The following is a 12,198-nucleotide window of genomic DNA, read 5'->3' as shown; positions in this document are numbered from 1 at the left end:
CTCTAGAAGCATCGGTGAGCCCCCCTCCTGGAAACACATTAGAAAAGTTTTTACCCTTTGCCCTTTGCATAGATAGGTCCAAAGACCTTCCCAGGTGTAAATTTTTCATCTTGTACCACAGCAGAGAACAACAAAACCGTTGCACTCCGGCTGCTGAGCAAGTGGCTCAGCCCACTCAGGAGCCCAGGGACTCCCTCCTGCAGACCAGGCTTAGAAAACTGAGAGTTATCTACCGCTGTGCATAACAACATTCTCAGAAACTAGTGCCAGAACCACGGTTTTCTTTATCTCACATTTTATGGGTCAGAAACTTGGGCAGGGCTCAGCTGGGCAATTTTTCTGTCCCATGTTGTGTTGAGTGAGATGTCCAACTGGCAGCTGGGAAGTCGAGGGAATCCACGGCAGCTCCGTTCGTTGGTGTGGTTGCAGAGACAACTAGAAGGCTGGACCTGGCTGGGGCCACGGCCCAGAGAGCCTGCACGTCATCTCTTCACCTTGGCCAAGGTAGCGCCATCGGAGTCCTTCCATGGTGGCTCAAAGCTGCCAGAGTAAGGATGTTCCAAGATGCCCAGGGAGAAGCAGCAAGGTTTCTTGTTAAGTTAGTTTCAGAAGTCCCAGAATGTTACTTCCACAAATTCTGCTGGCTAAGCAGGTCACTAAGTCCAGCCCAGATTCAGAGGGTCATGAATAGACAGCACCGTGAAATGGGAACAAGAGCAAAGAATGCGGCCATCCTTCATGTACATCACCTGTGCCAGGGTCTGCTGCTAGGGGAACCCAACCTAAGACACTTGCCTACAAGATTCTTCAGGATCTGGCTCCTGCCCTGTGTCTAGGGTCATCTCATGCCCTCACATTCGCCTCTGGTGCCTGACATGCCAGATTCTCTTCTGTTTTTCTAACACTCCATGTTCTATCTTGCTCCTATGCCTTTATTTAATTTACTTATTATATACAAAGTAAAAAAAGAAATACACAGTATATATTGATGCTCTCCTCTGCCTAGAATGTCCTTCTACTCCATCCTTGTTTACCTGCAGCTGAGCTCATCCCTAGAGTCCTCGACTGGGCTTCACCTTCTTCTTTCCAGTGAAGTCATGCACTTCCACCCTGCTCCTGCCTCTGCAGCATGGAACACGTTGATTTCCTCGTCAGTAAGTTCCTCCAGAGAAGGAATTCTTCTTTCCCCCACTTCGGTATCCTCATGTCTGATGATGGATGAATGAATTATGTGTGGCCCTAAGAACTCCAAGGCAAAAATATAAACAGTTCAGCAAATTGCTAAATTTTTACATTGATGTTCTCCTGCCATTTTTAAGGGATTTTCTTAACGTCAACCAGCTTAATGTAGGAGCTGGTCACCAAGCTGTCATGAGGCTGAGGGGGCTCAGGTGGGGAGATAATCTAATACAATTATTATTATTATTATTATTTTTGAGATAGAGTCTCGCTCTGTGTTGTCCCACCCTGTGGTGTAGTAGATTGAGAGCAGAATTTGAGTTGAAGAGAGCTGGGCTCAAGTCCTTACTCGGTTCATTATTGTGTGACCAACCTAGAGCAGGAGGTTCTGGGGGAGATCCCACCAACAACGGGGGCTCCACTCCCCAGGGCATAGGGCGGAGGTAGAGTTGGTGGCTAACCTTCTGTTCTGAGGGCAAAGGGAGCTCCGGATCCTTGGTCCTGGAGGAACTGCAGAGGAACGAAACATGGCCCTGGACCTCCAGGGAACACACAGTGAGCTCAGCCCCACCCCAGAACCACACCTGTGGACGCTGGATGCTGAACCAATGGATACAGTGAAGGGAATTACGTGTGGGCCCCAAGCCAAAGCAGGACAGGCGGCTCAACCAGAGGACCTGCGCCAACATTCCATCCTGCATCGGTGCCCAAACAAAGACGCCTTCACCAGGGCTCCAGCTTCTCTGTGAGTTAAACATTAACTGGGGCTCGAGCCCCTGTATCCAGGAATGCAGTAAACACGACGTTCTCAGCCAGGGTCTGATACCCTCCTGAGGGCATCTGAAACGTGTGAAGGTGTTTCTGGCTGACCCGTTGGTCCTCAGGAAAGAGCATTCGCCAGCAACAGCACATGCTCTGCAGCTCACGGAAGAGACCCGCGCAATGAAGACACGTCCTGACCAAATGCCAGCAGCTCCCCCTCGAGAAGGGCTGCTAGGGAGCCCCGCTGGTGTCCTGGGCTGCTGGAATGCAGAGGGGAGGGGCAGCCTCAGTATCTTGAATTCCAGTGAGCCTCACTTTCCTCATTTAATCTCAAGGATGCTTGCAAGAATCCAGAGATAATTACATTTGAGTCTTTTGTCGACTGGCAAATGTTATAAATATATCAATCATTGCAATGTGTCCTCCAGTGGCTCCTAAATGTGATGTCTTTTTTTAAAAAAATAATGAGGCCAGGCGTGGTGGCTCATGCCTGTAATCCTAGCAATTTGGGAGGCTGGGGAGGGCGGATCACTTGAGGTTAGGAGTTTGAGACCAGCCTGGCCAAGATGGGGAAACCCCGTCTCTACTAAAAATACAAAACTTAGCGGGGCGTGGTGGTGCGCACCTGAAGCGCCAGCTACTCCGGAGGCTGAGGTACGAGAATTGCTTGAACCTGGGAGATGGAGGTTGCAGTGAGTCTAGATCAAGCCACTGCACTCCAGCCTGGGCGATAGAGTGAAACTCCATCTCATAAATAAATAAATAAATAAGATAAAACTTACATGAAGTGAAGTGCACAAATCATAAGGTACAGCTCAGTGACATATGTCATACCTCGACACATACCCAGATCAGGATATGCAACGTTTGCATCATCCCAGAAAGTTCCTTCAGGCCCCTCTCCAGTCAGTACTCCCCTCCCAGAGGCAACCGCTCTTCCGAACTCTCCAGAGATGAGTTTTTCCTGTCCCTGAACTTCACGTAAGGGGAATCATCCAGCATCTCCTGTTTCGTATCTGGCCTCCTTTGTGAACAGGTCTTGAGGCTCATCCGTGTTGTTGCTTGGACCACTTGGACCAGCAGTGCCTTCCTTTTTATTGCTGCGTCATGACATACATCTTTTCTAGGTGGAAAGGAATTTTTAAAATCTCAAAATTACAGCAGAAGCTACAAAGAATCATTCCACCCTTTGCATGATTTCAGATCCTGGTCTCTTTACCGGCCTCGCTCCCACGCTGGGGGAATTATGTCAATTAGCTTTTAGCTGTGTTGGGTTAGGACCAGCCCGCTGTTCCTAACAAGGACGAGGGTTTCGAGAGGAGAGGCTTCTGTTAGCTTAGTATTTATGAGTCTACTTATCTGTTCTTCAAGTCAAAAATCTGCTTGCCTCTTACTTAACTGTTTTATTTACCTAGAAAGTAGAAAGAAAGGCTACTCTGAGTGCAGATAAGCTTCTCAGCTCGGAAGCCTGGTGCTTTAAGAGAAAAAGCACACATTCTGCAAACAAGACGTGGGGAGTGGAATGGAAAACTCCGCTGAGTGCTTTCCTGGCTTCACGCCAGTCTGGGAATACTTAATTTTATATATATATATATATATATATTTAAAGCCAACTGTTCTCACATTTAGGCCAATTTTTCTTTTGCTAATATGGTCTTTTCTTGTCTTCAATCCAAAACAGATTGAGAATCAAGAAAGATATATTCTATCCACAGTTTCATTTCACCAATCATCTGTTCATTTTCAACTAACGACAACGATTTATATGTCTTTAAATATTAATGTGGGTGCCAAAGAACACAAAACAAAGGCACTGTTCGTTCAGAGTCAGAATCAACTGAGAATTCCTGCAGAGGCGAAGTTTCTTCTAACTGATGGATTTGGTCTGGCAATGCCCGTGGCCGGAGGTGCACAACAAGGAAGTGAACGAGTGCAGAGGGAATAGTGCCCGTCAAGAATCTACGGGTTCAGGTGTATGCTTAGGCAAGTGCCTGACACCATTTCTTTGTCAATGGTGCCCTGTTGACTCTGGATCCCCTTAGAAATTGGGAGGAAACGTTTGGGCGCGGTGGCTCACGCCTGTAATCCCAGCACTTTGGGAAACCAAGGTGGGCGGATCACGAGGTCAAGAGATCGAGACCATCCTGGCTAACACAGTGAAACCCCGTCTCTACTAAAAATACAAAAAATTAGCTGAGCGTGGTGGCAGGCGCCTGTAGTCCCAGCTACTCGGGAGACTGAGGCAGGAGAATGGCATGAACCCGGGAAGCAGAGCTTACAGTGAGCCAAGATTGCGCCACTGCACTCCAGCCTGGGCGACAGAGCGAGACTCCGTCTCAAAAAAAAAAAAAAAAAAAAAAAAAATTGGGAAGAAACTCGGGGAGAAATGACTGTGTGTGTTTCCCTTGATTAGTTATCGTCACTACATCACTTCACCTTAATCTGCATCACCATTTGCAGCCACTGTATTTCATAATGCTTAGGGTGTATCAGCCATTATACCACAGCTCCCTGTCCACGGTTCAGTTTGGCGCTTAGATTAACCTAGGACGTGACAAGGACAGTACTCTTGCAACTTGAGGGGTGAAAAGGCTAAATGACTTCTGCAGGGGTAACATTCAGTCAGTGGAGGAGGGCCTGCCCTGTTCTCTCCTTTGTCTCCAGGTTAAATTGAATGATACTCTAAAAATGTACCAGAATGAGCCCTTTGCAATATTTATTTTATTTTATTTTTTAGACGGAGTCTCACTCTGCTGCCAGGCTGGAGTGCAGAGGCACGATTTCGGCTCACTGCAACCTCTGCCTCCCGGGTTCAAGCGATTCTCCTTCCTCAGCCTCCCGAGTAGCTGGGACTACAGGCGCCCGCCACCTCGCCCAGCTAATTTTTGTATTTTTAGTAGACACAGGGTTTTACCATGTTGAACAGGATGGTCTTGATCTCTTGACCTCATGATCTGCCTCCCTCGGCCTCCCAAAGTGCTGGGATTATAGGTGCGAGCCACGGCGCCCAGCCATTTATTTTTATTTTTTAAACGGAATCTCTCTCTGTTGCCCATGCTAGAGTTCAGTGGCACAATCTCAGCTCACTGCAACCTCTGCCTCCGGCTTCAAGTGATTCTCCTGCCTCAGCCTCCCAAGTAGCTGGGATTACAGGCGTGTGCCATCACATCCCATCATATAATTTTTGTATTTTTGATAGAGATGGGATTTCGCCACGTTTGCCAGGCTGGTCTTAAACTCCTGACCTCAAGTGATCCGCTTGCCTCGGCCTCCCCAAAGTGCTGGGGTTACCGATGTGAGCCACTGTGCCCAGCCCCTTTGCAATATTTTATAAAGGTTAACTAAAAGGCACAGAGTCCTTATTTTAATATAATGGAATTTAAAGCCTTGTCCATTAAATAAGAATAAAGTTGCTTGATTTGTCCCAGTGAATTGGCCACAAATGGCCAGATGCTACGGCCTGTTGTCTGTCTTCCTTCTCCCTCCGCTCGTCAGAACATAAGCTGCACGAGGGCAGGGACTTGGCTTACTTCACTGTTATATCCAGAGCCCCTAGGCCAGGGCCTGAAGCACAGCGCGTGGTCTATAAATACTACGTATGTGAGAGGATGAAGAAATGAAGGCACGAGGGAAGAAAGGACAGAGCAAGGCTTAGATCGGTGGAGTGGCTGGCTGAAGGTCACACAACCACAGCAACCTTGATGTTCGAGAGACTGAGCATAAACACCACCCTCTGTTCGATCTTGTCACCTGCGCTTTCGTTTCCATCGGTAGTATTTGTGGCCTTTATGGAGGTGAGAGTGGGGGGAGGGGAGACGTTGCCGTTTTTCTGGAGAAATGTCTTTAACAAGCTGTGAGAGGTGCTGTGTGTCTTACACGAGGAAGAGGGTGAACAAGGTGTGAGAGGTGCTGTGTGTCTTACACGAGGAAGAGGGTGAACAAGGTGTGAGAGGTGCTGTGTGTCTTACAGGAGGAAGAGGGTGAACAAGGTGTGAGAGGTGCTGTGTGTCTTACACGAGGAAGAGGGTGAACAAGGTGTGAGAGGTGCTGTGTGTCTTACAGGAGGAAGAGGGTGAACAAGGTGTGAGAGGTGCTGTGTGTCTTACACGAGGAAGAGGGTGAACAAGGTGTGAGAGGTGCTGTGTGTCTTACACGAGGAAGAGGGTGAACAAGGTGTGAGAGGTGCTGTGTGTCTTACACGAGGAAGAGGGTGAACAAGCTGTGAGAGGTGCTGTGTGTCTTACACGAGGAAGAGGGCGAACAAGGTGTGAGAGGTGCTGTGTGTCTTACAGGAGGAGGAGGGCGAACAAGGTGTGAGAGGTGCTGTGTGTCTTACACGAGGAAGAGGGTGAACAAGGTGTGAGAGGTGCTGTGTGTCTTACACGAGGAAGAGGGTGAACAAGGTGTGAGAGGTGCTGTGTGTCTTACACGAGGAAGAGGGCGAACAAGGTGTGAGAGGTGCTGTGTGTCTTACACGAGGAAGAGGGTGAACAAGGTGTGAGAAGTCCTGTGTGTCTTACACAAGGAAGAGGGTGAACAAGCTGTGAGAGCTGCTGTGTGTCTTACACGAGGAAGAGGGCGAACAAGGTGTGAGAGGTGCTGTGTGTCTTACACGAGGAAGAGGGCGAACAAGGTGTGAGAGGTGCTGTGTGTCTTACAGGAGGAAGAGGGCGAACAAGCTGTGAGAGGTGCTGTGTGTCTTACACGAGGAAGAGGGTGAACAAGGTGTGAGAGGTGCTGTGTGTCTTACACGAGAAAGAGGGCGAACAAGGTGTGAGAGGTGCTGTGTGTCTTACACGAGGAAGAGGGCGAACAAGCTGCTTTGGATGTGAATGCCCCTGACTAGCGAGTGATTTGATAACTTACAGCACGGGATTTAAATTCACAATCACAACACATCAGAGACCTCATCAGGGCTATGGTTGTTCTAACTCCACAGGTGTGAAAGATCAGGGTCGTTATTCCTCCTGAGGACCTCACGTGGAATCCTTTTTTTTTTCTCAAAACCATATCACCTAAGTTTCTGATGTATCACAAGACATGCCCATAGCAAAGGTAAACTTGATGGTTGATGCTCTTTTTTTTCATGCTTAGCACATACTAAAGAAATATATCTGCTCATGAATATGTAAATAAGTTTTATTTAAAGTAACTGGCTTGAAAGAAAATTCTTGAATCACCTCTTGGTGTTCTAGGAATTCAATATTTCTCAGTGCAAATATCAAACTCCTACTCAGATGCACCAAATGGAGACTTGGCTGGTTTTAAAGCATCTATTTACTCAGAAGAATACAGCCCACGCACAGGAAAAATGTCCCTTCTACTGATGTCCCAAATGCCTCTTTGCTCGAAGATTGCTCAAGAGGGATGCCAATGTAGATAATGCGGCTTTACAGTGAAGAGTGAACCCAGTCCAGCTCCATATTACATATTTGTGTTTCATAATATGATAAGGCTCTTAGCAAGGAGGGGAAAGAACCAATTCAGAGAAAAAGAGCTCTCTGGAATAAATCAGATGCCGAGTTGGCAGACAGTACCAGATAGTTCACCTTAATGCTTTTTTTTTGAGACGAAGTCTCACCCTGTTACCCAGGCTGGAGTGCAGTGGCACCATCTCAGCTCACGGCAACCTCCACCTCCCAGGTTGAAATGATTCTCCTGCCTCCACCTCCTGAGTAGCTGGGATTACAGGCGCCCACCACTGCACCCAACTAATTTTTGTATTTTTAGTAGAGACGGGGTTTCACCATGTTGGCCAGGCTGGTCTCGAACTACTGACCTCGTGATCCGCCCGCCTTGGCCTCCCAAAGTGCTAGGATGACAGGCGTGAGCCACCGCACCCCGGCCTAATGCCTTTTTAACAATGTCTGGGTGTATCTTTCTTTTTTTCTTGTAATCTGTGTTCTCAAGACAGAGAGCAAAATAGCAGCTTAACAACATTTTCTACTAACAGAAAAATCATAGTAACCAAGTGTACCTGAAAGCTTATTAATTTTCCTGGCCAGCCACCTTTACCTTGATTCCTTTTATTGCATTAAAAATCGAGACTAATTAAGGCAACTGTTGCTGCAGCAGGCCAAATTAGGTTTTCTCACAGCTCTCCCTTCATCTCACAGAGTGATGTCATTAAGTGTGCAGCCTGTGAAATGCGAAGGACAGCCCGTTTCCACCGTGACGTGGGTCACGCAGGAATGCGAGGGAAGTACACCACTGAATGTCATAAAGCTTTAAAGAGTTCCAATAACACCTACCCTGCAGGCCAAGCAGAATACGGCATTCACTTCTCCTTGTAAACAGACTCTGTGAAGCCAGAGGGAAGGTAGGTGGGAAGTGATGCAGGAAATGACGGCATGACGGCTCTGCATAGCTGCTCTGCGGGCGCCTGGTCTACGGGCCTCTTGATTGGCCAGTCACCTGGAGGCTCCACACAGAACAGGGAGTTGGGACCACCAAATTACACGGCTTCTTGGCAGCCTGTTTGGCCACAGGCAGCTCTTGACTCACAGGGCTATATTATATGGCCACTTGGTACCTGCTTACGATTAAGCAAGCTCCAGTGTGCTTTCACAATAGAGATATATTAGTCAAACAAGTTTACCTCATTTGTTTCCATGAGCCCTGGGATTTAAAGAGTTAGATTACAGTCCACTCACCAAGATTCTTTCATACAGATGGTTTTCTTACAGTGGAGTAGCCCGTTGCCTTCTCAGGTGAAAACCATTTAGCCGGACCCCTCTGTATTTCGCCGGACCCCTCTGGTCTGTTGGACCCCTCTGGTCTGTTGTCTGCGGGCGTCTAGGTAGTCTCTGAGTCCTGATCCGTAATCAGACATAAGCATTTGTGTTGACATTGATCAAAAACCACTGCTATTGCCAACTACCCAGCACGTGTTTCTAATACCTACCATGTATAAGGCATAGTTCCAGATGCTATGAGCTAGACATTGATCAGAAGCCTGTAAGACCTGTGCTCAAGAAGACAGGTTAAATATACATTAAAGTAATTCAGAATTACATGACAGTCTAGGAAAAGGGCAAAGAAAAGACAGCAGTTTAAATCATAATGGGAAGAAGAATGTGAAGGGAAACAGAGATCAAGAGAGAGAAGTATTGTTTGGAAAGATCAGGAATGATGTGAAATTTAGATCGTGGAAAATGTAAAATTTAAGGAGGGATAAGCAGAGAAAAGGGACAAGCCAGAAGGAACAGCTAAAGACGAGTTCGACGAGAAGAGAAAGGTCGCCTGCGTTCCACTTGTGCACTGTCTCCGGTGGTAAGGTGAGGAATTTAAGCTCATTTGTCTTAAAAAAAAAAAAAAAGAAAATCACTTTATTGAGATATGAGTGACGTATAAAAAGCTGTGTCTACTTAATGTATACATCTCAATAAGTTTGAGGATAAGTATATGCCTATGAAGCGATCGCCACCATTGAGGAGATGTTTATGTCCATTCACTTTTTTTTACGGACAGTGGGGAGTCATAGAATGTTCTTAACAAGGGACTTACATCATTTAGGGCTATTGTATCATAAGCAGCAGGGAAGCCAATGTGACCTGGCTTAAACAACAAAGGACGTTTCTTGGCTTACACAACAGAAACCTCCACAGACAGACGTTGGCCTCAGGTAAGGTTTGATCTAGCAGTCCAAACAAGAACTCCCGGACACGAGCTTCTCTCTGCCTCAGCTTCATCCTCAGATACCACGCTGGCCCTGCCTTCCATCCCCATCCTGTCTCCACGCGTGGCAGGAAATGGCTGCAGCAGCTTCAGGCTGAGATCTCCCTGTGCCTTCCGGAGGAGGAGCAAGCTTCCTTCCCGGTGCATCTCTGGAAGAGGAGGAAGCTTGTCTTTCCCAGAGGCCTCAAAGGCTCCTGCGTCTTCCCAGAGGCCTCAAAGGCTCCTGTGTCTTCACGGATCTGAGTGGGTCGCTGGTTTATCGGGAATCAGCGGAGGATGCAAGTAAGTACATGGGAAAAGCTGATTGGTTTCGCCAACCACAGTCCACCCCTGGAGCAGGAGGTGCGTGAATCCCTCCCAAGCCACCGGGCTGAGAATGAGAAAGGAGGGATTTCCTAGAAGAGTCCACAAGTAGTGCTGGGAAGGGAGAATGCCCCTGGGTGGCCAAAGAATGACACACGTTTACTCGAGGGAATAAGACAAAGGCAGGTAGGTTTATGTGACAGTCAAGACTGGCTTTTCAAGCCATATAATTGTAAAGGTATGAACTAACCTCTACTGACACTGACTAAAAAAAAGTCAGGATCGACCTAAAAAAAAAAGACACCAGAGAAAATTGTCTCTAAGTATGTTGGGTTTACTCGAGAATAGAAGTAAGGATTATAGACGGGAATGCATGGCATGGCGAGCCACCGGTGTGCCCAGCGAGGAGTGGGGAGGGGAGCTTTGATTGGCAAAAATAAATTGACATAAGCTGCTTAGAAACAAGTTCATTGGTTCCAGAGGTTCAAAGCTAGAGTTGTTGTCAGTTCATTGGGAAGAACACTTTTCTTCCAAGAACATTTTATTTGAATCACTGCAGACCTAAAGAATGTGGGGCCGGGCGCAGCGGCTCACACCTGTCATCCCAGCACTTTGGGAGGCTGAGGCGGGCGGATCACAAGGTCAAGAGATCGAGACCATCCTGGCTAACACGGTGAAACCCCGTCTCTACTAAAAGTATGAAAACTTAGCCGGGTGCGGTGGCGGCACCTGTAGTCCCAGCTACTTGGGAGGCTGAGGCAGGAGAATGGCATGAACCCGGGAGGCGGAGCTTGCAGTGAGCCGAGATCGCGACACTGCACTCCAGCCTGGGCGACAGAGCGAGACTTCATCTCAAAAAAAAAAAAAAAAAAAAAAGAATGTGTAGTGATAAGCTGGGTGTGGTGGCTCATGCCTGTAATCCCAGCACTTTGGGAGGCCAAGGTGGGCAGATCACCTAAGGTCGGGAGTTCGAGACCAGCCTGACCAACATGGAGAAACCCCGTCTCTACTAAAAATACAAAATTAGCCAGGTGCGGTGGCGCATGCCTGTAATCCCAGTGACTCCAGAAGGCTGAAGCAAGAGAATCTCTTGAAACTGGGAGGCAGAGGTTGCAGTGAGCCGAGATCATGCCATTGTACTCCAGTCAGGGTAACAAGAGCGGAACTCCGTCTAAAAAAAAAGAATGTCTAGTGATAAACCTTATTAAAGCAGGAGATGTGTGAAGGGCTCACAGAAAGTCCTTGGAAATCGCTTGTCGCAGAATGTAAGCCTGAGCCTTCTCTCCTTCCTGGCCCTATTTTGTCTGGGTTTGACAGAAATGATTTCCTCCAGGTGTCTGGAACTTTCACATCAGCCACCTCCCCATCCTCCACCTGGCCCTGTGTGCCCACCTTGCCCCTTTTACTTCAGAAAGTTTTAGAAATACACCATCTTGTTTCACATCGACCCAAGAATGATTTCTCAAACTGAAAGAATTCTCAAATTTTTATTTGGAAATAAAGGAATTCTGGCCAGATGCAGTGGCTCATGCCTGTAATCCCAGCACTTTGGAAGGCCGAGGTGGGAGGACTGCTTGAGCCCAGGAGTTAGAGACCAGCCTGGACAATATGACAAAACACCATCTCTACAAAACATAAAAGCAGATGAGCTGTCTGTGGCTGTGTGCTCCTATAGTCCCCGGTACTCGGGAGCTGAGGTGGGAGGATTGCTTGAGCTCAAGAGGTTGATGCTCCAGTGAGATGTGATTGTATCACTGCACTCTCCCGCCCTCAGGAAAAAAAAAAAAAACAAGCCGGGCGCAGTGGCTCACGCGTGTAATCCCAGCACTTTGGGAGGCTGAGGCGGGCAGATCACAAGGTCAGGAGATCGAGACCATCCTGGTTAACATGGTGAAACCTCGTCTCTACTAAAAATGCAAAAAATCAGCCGGGCGAGGTGTCGGGCGCCTGTAGTCCCAGCTACTGGGGAGGCTGAGGCAGGAGAACGGCGTGAACCCGGGAGGCGGAGCTTGCAGTGACCGAGATTGCTCCGCTGCACTCCAGCCTGGGCGACAGAGCGAGACTCCGCCTCAAAAATAAATAAATAAATAAAAATAAAAAATAAAAGGAAGTATCTTTAAAGAGATGGAGATGCTAGCATCTTTAAGAAATCATATCCACAGGTTCTAAGTTCATTCTGTGCACTTATCAGCCACGAGAAGGCAGCAGGCATTCTGAATTCAAGAGAAAAGTGTGACTGGCCTGAAAGAAGAATGCCTTTGTGCGTGTGTGTGTTCC

The 12,198-nt window shown here is 47.7% G+C and overlaps 1 long non-coding RNA gene across 8 annotated transcripts in view; it reads right to left on the bottom strand.

Moving 5' to 3' along the window:
- LOC135964405 (uncharacterized) overlaps positions 1–12,198 on the bottom strand; it is a 71,957-nt gene that overhangs the window by 28,233 nt on the left and 31,526 nt on the right. For 2 of the 8 annotated variants that reach the window (XR_012424995.1, XR_012424990.1), the window contains one exon: positions 8,595–8,754. The exons of 1 other annotated variant lie outside the window; for it this stretch is intronic. This is a non-coding gene — a long non-coding RNA (uncharacterized lncRNA). Of the gene's footprint in view, positions 1–1,431; positions 3,065–8,192; positions 8,363–8,594; positions 8,755–12,198 lie in introns of those variants that run through there. 5 more of the 8 variants (XR_012424991.1, XR_012424993.1, XR_012424992.1 and 2 more) reach the window with 5 other exon arrangements.

Source organism: Macaca fascicularis, chromosome 15, assembly GCF_037993035.2.
Source record: "Macaca fascicularis isolate 582-1 chromosome 15, T2T-MFA8v1.1".
Lineage (NCBI taxonomy): Eukaryota > Metazoa > Chordata > Mammalia > Primates > Cercopithecidae > Macaca > Macaca fascicularis.
The sequence above is the reverse complement of the archived record's forward strand: the minus strand, read 5'-3'. Positions and strand labels throughout refer to the sequence as shown.